Below are 19136 nucleotides of genomic sequence, written 5' to 3'. Positions count from 1 at the left end.
AAGAAATTTTTGTATATGAAACCATCCAGGAAATTCAAGTAAGCTTGAAATGAAGTTTATTTTTGATTCGATATTTATTTGCCAACATGAGAATAAGCAATGTATTTCATGAAAAAAGTTATAACAATTTCAAAATAAAAAATCGGAATTCATTGAAAAGTATTATATATTGCAGGCTTTGCTTGCTAGAGCTTTAAATAATTCCATGACATCTTTTTGCGGAGGTTATATAAATTAACAAACTCATTGGCTATGGCTATTGACTGCATTAAAATTAGCAATCAAAAACATTGGAATTTAAATATCATTTCTGAGGTACAAGTTTAGTTTGGTTTTTGTTCACATGAATTATATTGTAAGAACCATAAAATATTTCAAAAACCAAAAAATTAGGTTTTCTAAACCTTCAGAACATCTCTGATGATTTTTGAATGAAAATTTTCATCTCCCGAACAAATCAAAACACGTTGCGCTAATTCAGGACTCAATCGATTTCTTTCAAAAATATTATGCTATTTTTGGCAGTAAAAACAACCAATCAAAGCTTTTGGAGGTATAAAAATGAATAAATTTGGAATTTCCATTCAAAACTAGCAGCGGACTTAGGCTGCATCAAGTAATTATGGTACGCAAAAATGCACTTTTTTTACCCCCTCCCCTCCGTTTGTCACAAATTGTAACGCTGCGACGCACCCCCCTCTGAAAATTATGTAACGCGGATGAATGAAATATTGACAATTGAAGTCATTTTGTGCAACGAACGGCAAATCACCCTAATAAATATAAGTTTATATAGATCAAGTTCCAGTTGGTTTTTTTTCGATTGCTCATTTTTAGGATACGTAACGAATATTTATCAATCATTATAAATTGAGAAAATCCATTGAAAGCAAATGTGTGTCAAATGTTGACTTGGTTCTGAAAAGTTTGATTTAAGGCCAAAACGAGCGAGAGTGTTTTTTCATTTTTTTTAGAAGAATTCATAGTTTGTAAATTAGAAAGCCTATTCCTTCAACTGTACACATTAAATATGTGTCAGAAAAAAGGCCTAGTTTTGAAAATACTCCACTTCCGGAATTACCTTTTTCTAGGTTTTATCTGTGCATCAATAAAAAACTAGATTTATGTTCGATATACTGTTAGACAAATACAGAACAATTTAGTGGTTTTTTTTGTGTCCCATTCAATTATTTATTTATTTATTTATTTACATAGTGTCCCATTCAAATGGTTCTTAAAATACTTTCCTCTGTTCGACATTATTGACATTTCCCCCAGAGATCGACAACAACTAAAAATTGGGGAAGGGGAGATAGATTCGCTTCATGTTTCACGAGAGTACGGATCGATCTTCCATGACAAATTTTCGTGTTAGAGATGCCTGTACCGATGATGGCTGATGGAAAATGTCAGCTCAAAGATTGCTAAGGGAGAAGTGACAACGCTTAATTTAATCGATTTCATGAAGGTACGGACGAGTACGTTAAGTCACTTCAATAACGGAAGGTTGGACTGTTAGGAGAAGAAGATTACGTAATATGTTGCTTGAAGTCGGTTTGTAAAATATTGATTAAAAATCAACAGATCAACTTAAATATTTCCCTATTTAAAAATTTACACATTCGACAAGGTTGCGGTGTCGATTGTTTGTCCCAAAAGTCTTCCGCAAAATTTTGAGTAGCTGGAAACAAACTTCGGATCACAGCCAAGTGTCACTTCACCCGGGGAGAGACAATCTATCGGCTACGGGTCGTTCAGGTTGTTGATGAAGCACCTTACAATTTCCAACCAGGCTGAGGCGTGGTGTTTATTTGCCTTGATGAATGTGTCGTGACAAACAAACCAACCACCTGTGAACTTCAACGGACCTCCGTTTTATCTCATCTCCATTGAGCTATAATTTGTAGGCGTTCGATGTTAGTTTGGCTGGAGCGAAGATGCTATTGACATTATCTGCTCATTTGAAATTTTAATCGATAGTCAAACCGGCTGAGAGGCACTCATTACGCCTCTTCGAATATTTGAGGTATAACTCAATTTTAGTACTAATTCAAATTATTCAAAATTAAAGAAAAAACTGTCATTCATCTCGCTTGTAAGAGGTTTATTTTAGTTTGGTACAAGGCCGCTGCGGCCTTGTTTTTCTTCTGACTTTTGGGTCAATAATTCCAACCAAACGTCCCAATGACAGCTGTAATTAATCCAAACAGCATTACAAGCAGCTTCTGGGTTTCGTTTATTTAAAAGGGGCGGATGGGACAGAATGATTAAATGCTCGTGTTCTGCTACGAGCGATGAAGACCCCATCGGTTGGCTTACCTCGACACATCTAACTCACCTTTAAATAAGTAAGGGAAAAAAATCTAAATTCTTGGGGCTCACATATAAGCAGCTCTAGATATGCGCCAGCCATCGGTGTTATACTAAGGTTTAGTTAAGTTCAAGCTTAGAGAGCGGCTAAAATAAACTTACGAGTCGTAAACAAACAGCGAATGTGCGTTCGTTTGATTGGCTCCCAAATATTTCACCACGTTCTTCTACACGGTATTTGGGTTGCTTTTAATGCTTTGGAATGATTCTTCAAATTGGTCAGATTCTTTCCTCTACAAATAGGTTACATACGACTGAATTCCAAAGAAGTTCGATGTTACGAGTTCTGAAGGTATTGAATGTTGGAATTAAAAAATATAACATTAAATAGATAACCTATTTAAAAACCAATAATTTATTTTCATGGTGTAGATTAATTACCGAATCCAGTCATTTAATGACGAATTTCCAATGGAAATAATTTAACCACAGTCTACATTAAAAAACTATTTTTCGTTGAGTTTTTGAAAAAAAAATCATTCAAATCTCGATTTGAGAAACCAAACACCTCAAAAATAGTATTATATGGATAGTAATTTTAATGGAAAGCTAACCGAATACGAGTCGGAAACCGAAAAAAATCATGGTAAAAGGCAGCGAATGAAAAGGCTGATACAATATTTGGTCACAACTATTGCACACACGCGATCCAATGCTCCAGTTCCCTTAGGGAGAAAGAGAATCGAGGAACATAGCGACCGAGAGTGAGGAATTTATTGGTCGCTTCCGTTCTTTTTCGAGCGGTTGCTGGTCCAGAACGTGACAATTCATGCGGCAAATGAAACATTTCGAATTGAGCGTCGCCTCTCGAGAATCGGAAGAATGTATGGAAATTTCTTCACTAAAAGCTACTCTATTGAGGTCCAGAGATTTATGCAGTGATACTAGATGGTAGACTTTTTACCACTACGATCAAGGAAGAATCTTTTCGTTCATATAATTATCATATATCATATATCATGGTTTGAAGTCATGTTCAAAATTAAAAATGTTATCGATTGTTCATGTCTTTCATAAAATGGCCCTCATTGCCAAACATTAATCCGTTTACATAATTCACCTAGTAACCCCTTTAATTAGAGGCATATCTAAAATGCGCAAATTATCTGACAATTTTTAAAGAAGACATTCACCAAACGTAGTCCAAGAGCATCAATGAAACTTGTTGTTATCTTACTCGCTTAAGAAGACGATCGTCGATTGAAAAATGAAGACAAACGGATAGTTTCAATGTCTCTAACTGAATCCAATTAGTCTGCCAGTCGGCCAGCGTTTTGTTAGTCATCCTGCGTAAACACATTCCCTTATTGTTGGAACTGTTTTCATTTGGACAACGATCACAACCATTTACCATATGCTATGATGACGATGATGATGATGAATAATGGTCACATATGCGAAGAGCATCCATTTAAATTACGATTATTTATTCGTAACTTGAATAGGGATGCTGGCTTGGCTCGGTCGATTGCTCATTCATCTTATTTTCGCGGATTTCGGTTCGGTTTGCTCGCTGCGGGTGACTCGAATGTGCGATTGATTGGGAAGGATCTCGCTTTCAAGTGACCTTTGAACTGGTTACTTTCAGTTGAAGCCGGTGTAAAACAAGACCGTAGTTTGGGATTTCTAGATCTTACAGTTTGAATTTTTAAATATCCATCAAAACTAGAAAGTTGTTTTCCTACGATTTTTTTTAACAAACGAGGACGCCTATTCGATTGCTTGAAATAAATGAAGCCAATTCGAATCAATTATGCTGAAGTGCGATGAATCAATATTTTTCGGGCGGATCAGAAACTTGATGGTTTGAAAATTTAGCCTGCATTGTTTTTAGAACTTTAGTTGGAATGAATTCTATGCAGTTCGTAAACAGATGAACGAATTTGAAAATCTTCTTTTTTTTTATGAATTAAAGTTCAAAATTTCGGAATATGAAAGATGCTTTATCAGAAAAAAAAACTGATAAAAAATTAAAAATTTATTTGAAATAGTAAAATATGCAAAAATGAGGGAGTCAAATGTTCGTCGAAAAACTTTTTGTACATAAATCAGTAAAAATAACACTGATTATTTTATTTTTTTTTTTGAAAAAAATAGACCTTATCTGTATAAAGAAGACTCAACTCACATTTACAGATTTTATTCTGTTTTTTCGTTTAACTGATTTATTGAATGTACTGTTTCTTAGAACGGTAAGGAAAAAATTATAGATGAAGCTACATACATATATCTAATACTCTAAGAAAGCAAGTTCACTAGTGTTGAGAAAAAGTGGTAGACATTTTGACACTTGTAGCACATTTTGAAAATATTACCGTGCATAATTATTTTCAAGATCTTAGGGCGCTGTATTTTTCACAGCACTGTTTCTATTTCAGCCGTATTTGATAGAAATATAGCTATTTTTGTACACAGCATGCGAAAATAGAACACGTGTTGTAAAAAACTTGAAGGCGACAGATTTCTTAAATGTTTTTGCATATCAAAGTTTTCAAAATGTGCTAAAAGTGTTAACATTTATGAATTTGGAACTTTTTCCATTACAGAATTTTCAATTCTTTCTTTTGAATTTTGGCATGGTATTCTGTTTTCCGGGTTTTTTTACTCATTTTTCTGTCTTAAAATTTCATGTTGTTTAATTCTATTCTACATAATTGAAGAACTTAAACTCCTTGTTCAAATCCTTGGATATCGATTATTGTTTTTGAAATTTTGAATTGTAGGTAAATCAGGCCGAAAAAATATCAAATTTATCTTTTGTGTCACCTCCTTTAGTTTTTTCTCGAAATACCGGAGAAAATTCAAACAGTTGAATAACGCGAAAATCCTTAGAAGAGATGGATTTTATTGCCTTTTGTATACGAGATTTTATCAAAATTTTGATCTGAAAAAATTTGATTATTCGATTTTGTGCATTGTAAATTGTATGCAAGCTTGTTGGATGCCAGTTTTTGTTCAATTTGTGAATGTTGGATATTGGAAATTTGAATTATTTTTTATTCACCCAAACATCTCTCTCTGTGATTCAACTCCAAGTGACAAAATAAGGATTTCAAATTTTTCCGACCTTATTTATTATTTGATTCGAAGTCTCACATCGTCACAGTTACGTAATTAGGGTAAATTTAGGATATTAATAAAAAAGGGGCATTTTCCGAGAGTAAGCTAGGACAAAAGTCTAGAAACCCTATCAAATAGTAAAGTTTGATCTTTAAAATTAAAGGGGAATAGTGCGAGGGCGTTGAGCATTGAATGAAGGCAATATTTAATTTTTTTTTGTAGTTTAAATTTTATAAGTAATGTTACAAAATTTAGCCCCTTAATTTATGCAGTATTATTGTCCATCTTTCGATTTTAAATGTTGTTCGGCCTTGAAACGTTAAGGACCGAGATGTTGTTTTATTCTTGAACCGCAAAGAAATTTTGACCAAGAAACACCGAAATTCAGCATTGTATATCTATGAATTCACTGAACCAAAAGTTACTAATTTAGTATCTTTGAGCCACCGAAAGAAATTTTGTAGAATTTCATGATAAATTTTATATCATTTGGGTTTGTTCCGATCTGCCTTAGCAATTGATAAACTAGCATTTGTAAATACTTTGATGGTGTTTTGCATCTTTTATGATCAAGAAAATCGTTAAAACTGCCAAAATAGAGACTGATGATGTTACCCCAAAGCATCAAATTCTAAATGAATACGAAATCAATTTTTAAATAAAATTTAAAGAAGTCTAGTAAATTTCTGGAACCATGTTCTGCGTTCATAGAAGTCCAGTACTGGTTTTAAAAATATGAAATATGTCACATTCTCCTTAACAGAAAAAAAATGGAAAAATATGGGAAAAATGATTAATATTAACCCGTTTTACGGCAGTTTTATTATGAAAACTTATAGAAAGCGTCGAAATCTGGAAATAGGAAAAATTAAACATGATGAATCTCATTCGCTCCAAGTCAAAATTAATTATTAGCGTACCAGAAGGTAACATGCCAAATTTCAGAACGTGAGGGATTGCTTGAGTCTTAAACGTGAATAAGATTTTAAGGTTTTTTTTTTCTCGGGAGGAACAAAAATACTAGTTTTTCATCTTTAACTTTTTTTCACTATCCGATTGCTTTTTATGAATAATGTTCTCGAAGATTGCAACACGATTGTATTTGAAACAAAAAAGTTGTCGCAGTTCAAAGATTGTATTTTAGCCGAAAATACTCGTATAAAAAGCAATGTTTCATATAGAACCTAAACTGTTTTTCTTTTAAATTTAAGTTTGGATGTGAATTTTCAAGATTGATTTGTAATTTACTTTCAATTTTATTGTCTAAAATCCTTTCTCTATCTTTTTTTCTGTTTTCAGATCTGAATAGGTTATTTATCTTTACGAATTTATTGTACAAGTTTCTTCAAAACATTTTGATCAAACTTTTATGTTATTCAGACTTCGACTGGTTTTTGTTGATGTGGTTTTGACTTTCTTTTCTGAAATCGGCACTGCAGATAAAACTTTAAATAGATTCGAAATTTCAAAAATGCAGAAGCAGATCGTTTTTTTAGCCTCGGGCAGCGACGAATTTCTTCTACAGGTTCTACAAAGTAGAAAAACCATCCTGAGACCAAGCCCACCAATGGTTGCTAAACCTCGAATCGAGTACATTCAGCAACATATCTATCAACCCATCATCGCACCAACAGTCGCTAACTTGATTCGAGAAATAGCATTCGAGCAGTAGGTTGTTACAGGATGCATTTGTAGCAACCCGGTAGCAACGCAGCCGGTCGTCGCTATCAGAAAATAAACAAACACAAATACCAACCTGGATGGCAACAATGGGTGCGAATATTAGTAAGTAGATAAAAACGCAACGAATCAAAACATCTAAATTACCGACTGAAATAGCAACGCCCGGTGGGCTTGGTCTGAGCATATTAAAAATACCAACTACACGAGTTGACAGCATTTTTGAACTAAGTGAACTGAAGATCACTTTTAATGTGAAATCAGGCGCTGAATCCGAAAAAGAAATTCAAAAAAATCTCATTAGAACAGTTTTTGAGTTATGCTCAAAATATAAAATTTTGGTAAAATCAAAAAGTACTTGTACTCATATTCAAATATCTCTGACTGCATAACACTTTTAAGAAATTTCTTTTTTGCATAATAAAGGTGAATAAATTTGCTATCGATTATCAGAACTTCATTTTTGCGTTTGATCAACAGAATTGTTGATATTAGTGGCTTAAAGATAGAAAAAATTAATAAAAATTCATTTTTCAGAGAAAATTTTGTTTCAGCGAATGTTTTAGACTCGAAAGTAACATTTAAAAAATATGATTTTCTATTGGCCTTGAAAATCAGCTCATAATGAAGATTTATTTATCAAAATCGGTTGAAAATTGAAAAAGTAATGGTGACTTTACCATAACATTAATTTTTGGATTTTTGAATAATTTAACGAACCGTGGTGTACTAGGATAGGAAGAATAACACATGATAAATCTCATTCGCTCCAAGTCAAAATTAATTATTTGCATACCAGAAGGTTTTCAGAACGATTTTACCATGGTGAGGGATTGCTTGAGTCTTAAACGGGAATAAGATTTTGAGGTATTTTTCTCCGGAGAGACAAAAAATACTTTTTTCATTACTTACTTTTTTCTTCACCAGCCGTTTGCTTTTTATGAATAATTTGCTTAAAGCCAGACAAATATTTCACTCGAAAACTGCAACACGATTGGATTTGAAACAAAAAAGTTGTTGCAGTTCAAAGACTGTATTTTAGCTGAAAATTCTCGTATAAAAAATGCGTAAAAAGTACTCATTGCGTGTTAGACGACAATTTTCGTCCGAAATACAATATTTGAACCGCAATAACTTTTTTGTTTCCAGTCCAATCAGGTTGCTGTCTTGAAATGAAATATTTATCTCAATTTAGGCTTTAAGAAAATTTTTCAGAAAAAGCAATCAGTCAATAAAAAAAAGTTATCAATGAAAATACGATTTTTTGCTTGACTTGAGCAAAATAACTTAAAATTTCATTCATGCTTGAGACTAAATCTCTTCTCATGTGACCTCTTCTCAAGTGAATCTCTTGGTATGTGACCTTCTGGTAAGGTAATAATTAATTTTGACTTAGAGCGAATGAGATTTATCATGTTTAATTCTTCCTATACTATGATAAGTACACCGCGGTTCGTTAAATTATTCAATAATGCAAAAATTACTGATATGCTAAAGTAACCATTACTTATTTAATTTTCAACCGATTTTGATAAATAATCGCTTGAAATCTTCTTTTTGAAATGGTTTTCAAGGCCAATAGAAAATCAGATTTTTTAAATGTTACTTTCGAGTCTAGAACTTTCGCCGAAACAAGGTTTTCTATAAAAAAAAAATACGTTTTTTATATTTTTTTGATCATAAAGCCACTAATATTAACAATCCTGTTGATCACACGCAAAAATGAAGTTCAGATGACCGTTAGCAAATTTATTCACCTTTATTATCCATAAGGGAGATTTCAAATAAATGTAGCTTTACTTCCTGAATTTCAATGGCTTAATATTGTGAGTTTTTATAAAACTATAAAATACTATTGAGTCATAATTTTAATTGCGTTTGATTAATTTAATTTTTTGCACAATAATAAAAAGGAGTTTTCTTTCCATTCTAGAAAGAATTGCGAATGTATACGCAAAATATTAACTCTGATATTTTAGAAAACACTAAACGCATTTTGAACATGCCTTATAAATAATACAGTTCAAAACTTCATATCTATTCCTCTACTATGAAAATGAGGAGATATTCAACTGAAAAAGTTCAATTACTCAAGGGTATGTAATAAATCGGAAGTGTAATAAATCGATTTTATTTTTAAATTCCACATCCACCCTAACGTCAAACCACCCAGAGAGACACCAAACACACACGATCGAGTTCCTTTCCATCCGAAGAGTTTGCTGCCACTCACCAAATCTCTTGTTTTGATTTTCCCGACGGTCGACCGACCGTTTCCGAATCCAACCGATTGCTTTCGTTCAATCGGTACGGCACTCATCGCGGGGGGTGTAATTTCTCTTCGGTGTTCTGCATTTCCCATCCCATATGTTTCGGGTCGGGGGAACTCAAATTTCCAACCCAACAAGAGCAAGAGAGCAGAGATTTTCCACTCTTTCTGAGAGGGGGTTTTTCTGCTGAGTTCCACCCGCCCAGCAACGAACTGCGGCGCAATGTTTTGGCTTCGAAACCATTCCAATTCAGTATCGTCGCGACTTGCGGTTTGGACGTTACATTCGTTGTCCGATCGTCGTCGGGGTGCAATAGTTTACGGATCGAGCGTGGACGAGAAGGAGGATCGTGTTTTTTCTGGTTTGTGAGCATTTTTTTGTGGTTTTCATTTTCGCGAGCTAACCGCGAAAATTTGAAGCTGTGTGTGTGCTCGCGCTCGAACTCGCGCCTTAGTAGTTACGTCGTTTTTTTTCGGTTGTTGTTTATTACTATCGCTGAGGGGCGATTTTACACGGTGCAGTAATAATTTAGGATTTTTTGAAGTTTTGCCAGCCTCATTGCAGCGGGGACCCCGGCATTTTTCGGGGAGGGCTCGTTATTTTTATGTGATTTTTTTCCCCATGCACCAACGTTTTAAACAATTATAGATCATTTTGATTTGTTTTTTTTTTTGCTCGTGTGCTTCTACTTTCTGAGAGCGGTTGTTTAGTGGACCGACCTGTGTGTTATATGTTAGTCGGCAGTTAGTAGCGGTGAAAAATTCCTTCCCTCGATTTTCGATTCAACTGCAGAGCGATGATTATGAAAGCGCTCAAAGCGATTGGGATACGAGAAATGCTGTGATGTGCGTGTGTCTGTGCATTTTGATTTGCACGAAGAAAGCAGGGCAATGTGTTACGTTTTGATGATTTTCGGCTGTTGTAGACGAAGATGTTTCTCTTTTCGGTTTTTATTGTTATAATTTGATCGGGTTCAATTTCGCGGAACCGTTATCTTTTTCCGTGGTTGTCTCTTTCGGCTGGCAAGTGGAAAAAGTGCCGAAGAAATTGATAGCAAAAAATAATTGAAACGTCAGCTGGAACGTACCCGACTGATAACGTTTCTCCGGAGGAGATAACAGTGCGTGAAGACTGCAGAGACAAAATGCTTATCAACAATAAACCCCGGGAGAAGTGTTGTAAACCCCCTTTCGGAAGAAGAGAGGGATAAGATTTCCATATCTGCTAAAGCGTGAAGAATTCGTGGATTTCGGAAAGGTTTTGAGGTTATCAACTCAGAGTCACAGTTCTTCCACAATTGGAATAATACATGACGAAACCCGTTCTGTTTCTGTGTTAATATTTTGCGGAAGCCGAATAAAATGACGGGTACTTTGCATTCAATGACGCAAAAGTTCAACAACAGCTAGATTGTTAAGCCCAAATAGGGTAGGCCCGGAGTTGTTAACCTTGTCCGTGTGCAGCACCCCGTGTGAGGAATTCGTGTGAGATGGGGAAGTTGAACGCCCAAAACAACAACGAAAACATCAACAATCTTCTGTCAACTGAATCTGAGCGAGCGAGAAGAAGATCAAGAGGTTTGAATCCCCTGTTAAGGGCCGTGGGAAACTGTAACAATCAAGGGTTATTATTTTTGAAAAGTTATTCTTCGACGTTCTCAATTGAGTAAAAATGCTTGAGAATAAGCAGAGGGCGTCACACAAATGGTGTTTTATTAAGTGGTTCTGTATTCTAGAAATGCAAGAAATATTGTGGGAAATGTAAACAACGATTTGTCTTGTATACACTTAAAATTTCACAACCTAGCTTTTTTACATATGATTGTGAACTGGTAGCTCAAAATCGTAACTTTTGATCTGAAATTCCATATGTGATAGGAAATTTCACCTGAACTTCAGAAACGTGTTCGTGATGATTCGAATTAAGTCTCAGATACAGAAAATGAATGAGACTCAGGTGTACACACTTCTATTTTTAAATTTCTTTAAAATTAGATTTACTTCCCAGGAAAAACAATCACTAGTGGATTCATCATTCCTATTTAAAATCTACAGCTAAATATCTCAAGGTTTGTTTTTGCACATTGATACTTTCTACGAGTTTGTTTGGAATGTGGAGATAAGAATCGACCTTTTTATAGGTGGTTCTTATCTTTGGATAAATGTATCGTGTTATCAACTAGTACGTTCGAGGATTGCAAAAATAGTATCTCACTCTATCTTTGCTTCCGTTAAAATTTATGATGATATCGATAAAAGTACTGTTTACTCACTGTAGCGTGAGCTTACATAACATATTCGCTCTACTTTTGACACGAAAGTCTAAAAAAGCTTGGTACTTAGTACATATACTATATCAAGACAATCAATAAAACAAAAAATAACAAAATTCTAGGAACACGTGTTTACGGTGTTTTCCGCTTAGCGCAACGAAAATTTCTCAAAACTGACTTTTAAACTGAAAAATAACCTGTCACATACTTTTCTCGTTTAACAATTTCAAATTGTTCTGTTTTATTTGAAGAAATAGTGTTGAAAATAAAATGTTCTGTTACTAAAATCTTTGTATTGAGGAAGTCAATATTAAGGAATTTTACACTCATATTATTCAACTGGAATTTCTCGGAGATAAAATTAACTTTAAATCTTAAACCTATGCATTTGAAGAGGTTTTTTTTGCTTCGTAAAATTAATGTAGATTACTTTGAAATTCAGTTTTTATTTTCAATTCGGAAAAACTCCTTTATATTTATAAAGAATGCTCCGTATTTTTTAAATATTAATTAAATTTCGGCTTCAAAATGTTTTTTAGCCTATGTCTATTTTAAATCTGTAGATTTTTTGATTATATTTATTCTTTAGTATGCATTTTTTTCCAATTTTTTCAGTATTCACCATCATTTTGCAAATAAACTACTCTTGTTGAAAACATTTTCATTTGAATTTCTTGCTTAATGATTTTTTTCGCTGGAAATTTCTGCTCCCAAACATAAAATTATTTTCGGGAAATTGGAATTTGTGCTAAGTAATTATAAGAAGTCGTGTGTTTTTGAATCAAGTGCAGTGAGGGAAAACGTGAATATAGTGAGAATTCACTAATTCAAATTTAGCTAGATATAACGACAATACCAAAAATGCTAAAGAAATAAGGAAATTGATTTCTCAAACTATTATCTTACTCATGACCTCATGACATACTCGAAAAACTAATAAACTTAACTGATACGATTCAACAAAAAAATTAGAATCAATGTTTCAAATCAATGTTATTTCCGGTAAGATATTAATACATTTATTCTGAGCTAGGAATGTTATGTCAATATTTTCTAAACAATTTTAAGTAATTCCATGTTCCGTTATTGAAAGCACTAGACCAGTGGTTTTCAAACTTTTTTCACTCACCGCCCCCTTTTGCAAAATTTTCGAGCTCAACGCCCCCTGGGAAAATAATAAGAAAATCTTTTAAAAAAATCATCGATAAACCGTCAGCTATTGCTTAATGTAATTGTAAGAATTAACTCAAAATTCGTTCAAATTTATAAGGGCCCTCAAAGCCAAAGGTGCAGGGGGTATCATAAGTGTAGAAACGGTTGATTTTAATTTAAATATGTCAATCGATTATTCATTTTTCAAACCGGATAAATCCAAGCATTTGATTTCAAAATGTTTAACCCAAATTCAATGCAACGTCTGGGCAAATTTGGTCAAAATCACGGAATAATTTAGGAAAAATCAAAAAGAATACATTTGAAATTTATTTTCTCATCAAATTACATCGGAAAATTTTTAAATCGTTATTCAGGCTTCCTAAACACAAGTCATGATTATAAGGATAAAGCAAGAAAAAACTTCTTATTGGACGTAAAAATGAAAAGTCTTAATAATCCCAACGAATCTAACCTAATCCTAATAATAACCGGTCCGGACCGGACTTTACGGGCAATCTGGCAACCAAAACTTATGCTCTTTTGGCTCCAAGGGCATATAGCTTAAACCTCCAGTAAACAATCAATTCTATGTATAGTTTTCTAGACAATTATTTAAACTTTTTAAAACCAAATCACATATCTTAAATTTTGGTAATCAAAATTCTATTTTAATCGTTAATATGGATAATTGAATACTAATCAATTACAGACAAGCTGGTAAAATAACGCAAAAAATAGTATTATTTCATGATATCTGAATTTGAGTCCTGTTCAATGTTATGCAGCATTCACGGACCTTCAAGTTTAGATAAGATTCTAATAACAGAATTCCGAAAATGTTAGGGATTAGCGAAAAGATTAAACGTCTATCGATGGCATATGGCACAATTGATTTACGAATATAAAGTTGAACAAATAAGCACCTTAAATAAAAATTCTCTTAGCTTAAAAAATCTTTCATATTTTTTTCCAAAAAAAAAAATTTATCACTTAATCACAGATAACACCATTTATCGCAAAATTTTTAGAATGTTTTTTTCTGCTAAGCTTATTTTTTGAAACAATACATCTTGAAGATTATCTTGCATTGCCATCAAAAATTAATATTTTTGAATATAACTCATAATACTCCTACAAAAAGAGATCAACATGTGAAGCGTTTACAAAATCTTTGATAATTTAGAAATAATCTTTCAGATACATTTTTAAGAAAAAAAAATATTGAGATACTGGATCAAAATTGAAATTATAGATATTTAAGTCTTGAACCTGATGTTTAGTTCTGTGACGTTATTTCATTGTTTTGCATCGAACTTACTCGTTGATATTTTAAATCTACGTTGTTTGGTGATTTTTGAAAATGTGAGTTACGATTTCACCGCCCCCCTGAGCACTTCCAACGCCCCTTAAATTTCAAAGTTGAGCTCACCGCCCCCTTGGAAGCTCTCAACGCCCCCAAGGGGGCGATAGGGACCACTTTGAAAACCACTGCACTAGACAAATACTAATTTAGTCAACATTGTGCCTTAAAATCAAGCTTTAAAAATGCTTCTACGAATCATTTATAGAACCTTCCATAGATTTATAAAAAACTATAATCAATCGATTGAGAAAAATGAAATAATAAAAATAAGTGGAAAGTTTATAAATTTTTAAGCGCAGTTATAGTTTCAAGCTCTGAAGTTTTGTTGCAGTCATTTGAAATATTAGGTCCTGGAAAGAACAAGAGCACGAAACGAAGTTAAACACAGGAAAATTTAAATGTATAGCCATTTGAGAACATAAAAATTAAGACTTGTCAAATTTATTTAAAAAAAAATCGATAAACTTACTTTAGAAAATATTTAAAAAAAATGGTTATTTTTGTTTGTAAATTGAATTATAATGAAGAGATCAATCACCGTTATTCATGTTTGTGACTTGATATTAGCGGTGAAAAGTGATTGCCTTTTTAGGAAGGACATCTTAGATTTTAAACTTTTTTTTAGGACGAATAGAAAGTAAGAAGAAGTGAAAGATAGTTAAAATGATTTGGTAGTATTTATTTAAAAGCATTTTGATCAAAGCCTTAATATTTTTTTTTGAAATATTGAAAATTTGTCAGAAAAGTGCACATTTTTCTTAAATAATTGAAACCAATTTTCAAAAGTTTCAGGGCACCAAATTTAATCAAAATTAGCTCTTAAATTCTGTGTAACTAAAAATAACGCAAATTTTGTAGTTTTGTGTAATTAGTCAAAACCATTTAAATGTGGAGTTAAGCATTAAAAAAAACAATTATAACAAATTTAATTTTAGGCTAAAATTGGTTTCTTCAAGAATATTTCATGTCAGCATAACGTTTGTAATGATATAAAAGGTTTTTTAAATTATCAAAATGATCTGTAATACATAACTGTACTTTATTTTTTAACTCATCAATAAGGGGCCGTCCATAAATGATGTCACGCAAAATTTGGAAAAAATAGACCCCCTCTCCCCCCCCTTGTCACATATTGTCACAACTTCTGTCACCCCCCCCCCCCTTTTTGTATTACGTCACGTTTTCATAACCCCCCCCCCCCCCTAGGATAAAATTTTGAACTCTTTAGAAATTTGATTAAAAATGTATCTTTATTTTAAATTCATCAGTTTTATTCAAAGAATTGAAAAAAAAGGTTCCAGCTTTTAACAAGCCTTTTAGAATAGCCAAGCATTTCTGTTCACGTTTTGCCATAATTTAAGTTTCTTATGCTCATAAAGTTTACGTAGTACAGTTTTATTGAATTTTGGCTAAAATTATTTGTTATTGTTTTGCCTTTTTTTTTTGTAACAATATGTGATGTCACGTTCAAGCTTACCCCCCCTCCCCCCATGTCACAAATTGTCACAAAAATCGAAACCCCCTCTCCCCCCCCTAACGCGTGACATCATTTATGGACGGCCCCTAACTGTAAAAAATGAAGATCCATTAGAATGGATGTTATAAAACTTGTTTATGCAGCATTTCCAGTTGATTGATTGATTGTGAATATGAATAGTCGATCTTGCTAAGCTAAACTGCTTATACTGTCTAAATTTCTTGCTTAACCCTTTTAAGGCTGAGCCGAAGCGTTGTATTTGCTGAGATTTTCAAAACTTTATAAAAGTGAAAGAAGGAGTGATATGTAAAAATAAATCCAAAAACCAATGTGTTGTTCAAAGAATGGTGAACACTACAATATTTATTTTTATTTCTTTTTTATTTTTTGAACTCTAGGTTTCCTAGGATAAACAATAGAGGTAGCGCTTGAAAATCATAAAAACGGTATATTGTTGTTTGAATAAAAATTTTGCCATTAAAGGATTCTCAAAGGTTCACAAACTTGTTATATAGACACAAAATACTGTTTTAAAGCATGACAATAGGTGGATTCTTGAATTTTGGGTTTTCAAGTTTTTTCCAGAAAAAGAAAATGTCAACCTCTTTTTAAAATTATTATTAACATATCTGCATGAATTAATTCAAAATCACTTCTTTTTTAACAAAATAAATATTCAAAATAAATACTATATAGGGAAACCGAAACGAGCGAGAAACAAATCTAAATATAAACGAAATAAAGCTGTTTAGATCAAACTATATAATACCGCCACAAGCTCACTCAGTGAATATTGAGCAGTTGAACTTCTTTACTTTACTTATTATTTTTGTTTGATTTGGCAAATAAAGTGAATAAATTCTGGCAAAATCCGGGCATTATTCAATGAAATCCGGCCAACCGGGCCGCACTGGACTTCTTCCTAATTTTGTTTTAAATAAATATCCAGGCAACCACGAGTAAATCCGGGACATCTGGCAAGCTTAGATATGGTAGGGGAGAAACAGGCTATATGCGCCTATTTACACATTGCGCACCAAATACGAAATACTTATCTCGTTTTTTTCAGTTGTCACACTTAGAAGTATAACTCAAATGTAATAAATTCAATAAGGGAACTATTTCTACAATATGTAACACAACACTATCAGTAGCTCATAGATACTAGATTTGTAAAATTTGGTAGTTTTTGGCTTTAATTTTTTTTGTAGTCCTTAATGTATTAAGCAGAATACTGTTTTTTTTTTATATATTCCATAAAATATGTGTTTAAAAGATATATTTCTACACATGAGCAGGCTTCTGTTTTCTATAAAATTAAATAATTTTTATGTTAAAATCTCCTTCAGTTTTTGTGAAAACCATTTCATTATAATAGTTGTCTAAATTGCTAAACTCCAAACCGTGTGGACTTATTGCCTATTTAAAAGTTTAAGCAAAAAATCTGAGAAACTGGCAATATTTTCGTATAATTATATGAAACTGACAACTTTCATACGACAAAGCTGTAATTTCATAATAATCTATTTATGTCATTTATAATTTTATGGAATACAAAAGTTAGAGTTTACTTATTATTGAATCAGTTCATTCATATTCAAACCATAAATTTCTTAAACAATCTATCCACGCTCAAATCAATTAAGTTAAATATATCAAGCTCTTGAGATACGATCATTTAATAAATTAAATTTTCAAAAGCAGATTAAACTAATGTTATTCAAATCTGAATCTTCCAAACTCGATCCAAATTTAAGATTTAGGATAAGTGTTAAGCAAAACACAAAAGAAATCTCGGTTGAATATTTTACCGGAAAACAACGTGATTTTTTATCAAATAATCATTAAAAATCATTTTTTTCAAAATCCTGTGATTTCTTTATGAATGAAAACCAGTTTTTTTGATTAAACAAAACTTGCAAAATAAACTCATATTCTACTATTCATTTGTAACTTTAATTATAGTCTCCTACCCGAAAATTCCTTGTATTAAAAAAAAATTCTCGAGTCCCAGGAAACGCTTAGAAAATAAGAAAAAGGTGCTAAATTTCTGCCCCTTTACATGACCTAAATCTTTTAATCAGATTGAGCTAGGAAAATGATGGTCCTACTTTGATATTTGGCTCAGACTTAAAAATTTTTTTAACTGGTTAATATTTTGATTTTTATTTAAAAAAATGTATTTTTCGTTCGAAAACTTAGTTTAAGTATCTAGTTATTTTTTCAAACCTACTGCCTAAAAATTTAAAAGTTATCTTCATTTTAATTTATTTTCGGGAGAAGGATCGTCAGATTTTCCGATTCTCAGGAACGCTAAAATGACCGAAAAATGCATACCGTCAAACGGGGCATCATGCAACAGCGGGGTTCGATGCAACATTTATATAACACTACATTGAATCAATTTTTAATTTAATGTATTGTAATAAAGTTATCTTTTAATGATAACAAAATGATGATGACATAATTTCTCGCATTTCAAGCTAGTTGTCTTAAGTTTTTTATTTTTATGTAAAATTTGAAAAATCGAGCAATAAATGTTCAAATTTTAACATTTTTTGATGCCGAAAAAAACTTTACCCAGTATGACGGATCGGCTTGATAAAATTACCTACAAACTTTTTACAGGTTTCCTCATGTTATACCAACATTGTTGGTGTAAAAATATTTTTCGAACAATCACCCAATTTTTTTAAATGAATATTTTTTAAATTCAGTTAGGTGTCTGGGGTTAAATGCAACAAAATGCAAATCAAAGAAATACCTTGTAAATCTCTTTTCCATGTGCTGGAATATGAATGTTTTGCATCACGCGCTTGTAAACATTTAAATTTCATTCATTCAAACATTTATTTTTATGATTTCAGCCAAAACCCGCCCGTTCCTACGGCCATGATAAGGACTGTTATTTAGAATAGAGACATCTTACAAATATGATGGGGGCATACAAAAATACGCTCATATTCCACACTGTATTTATTCATTATTAAACCTTCATAAAAGCTTTGATTGGTTGTATTTTTTTATGTTCATCTGAATAAGAAACGAAAACCACTCAGATTTTTGTTTTAAGCTTCTTTACGTATAATTTAAAAAAGATAAAATATTACATCAATAGGTATCAATACCTTGTATGATTTTTTAGTTTTTTTAAAGTTTGCAAATTGTATAATCTGTTTTTCTTGTAATCACTCTATAAATGATGCAGCCTCTATTTATTTGTCTGTCCAGTCTGTCGGTTAGGGACTTGTGATAGAAGACTGTGTCCATTTGTTTCTAATTCGCGAGACAACTGGTGCCAGAAAACACCTTAATTTTGATCATGTTTATCGCCGACTTAGTTATCAGCGATAATGTGTTAAGAAACTTCGTTGAGGATCGACAGTTCGAAAACCTTTGCCAATCTGGTCAGTAGATATATGTAGAAATACCACGATAAATTTCTACGAGCCGGGCATTCCCTGATTACCATTTACAAAAATGGGTTAA

General features: G+C 32.5%; 1 protein-coding gene across 6 annotated transcripts in view; it reads left to right on the top strand.

The window, feature by feature from the left end:
* Positions 1-19136, top strand: part of LOC129749349 (rab11 family-interacting protein 4B) — a 215051-nt gene that overhangs the window by 66904 nt on the left and 129011 nt on the right. For 2 of the 6 annotated variants that reach the window (XM_055744297.1, XM_055744293.1), the window contains exon 1: positions 9636-9741. The exons of 1 other annotated variant lie outside the window; for it this stretch is intronic. The gene's annotated coding sequence lies outside the window, so the exon portion shown is untranslated. 3 more of the 6 variants (XM_055744294.1, XM_055744295.1, XM_055744296.1) reach the window with 3 other exon arrangements.

Source organism: Uranotaenia lowii, chromosome 2, assembly GCF_029784155.1.
Source record: "Uranotaenia lowii strain MFRU-FL chromosome 2, ASM2978415v1, whole genome shotgun sequence".
NCBI classification, from domain to species: Eukaryota; Metazoa; Arthropoda; class Insecta; order Diptera; family Culicidae; genus Uranotaenia; species Uranotaenia lowii.
Note: the sequence above shows the minus strand (reverse complement) of the source record. Positions and strands in the feature narration are given on the sequence as shown.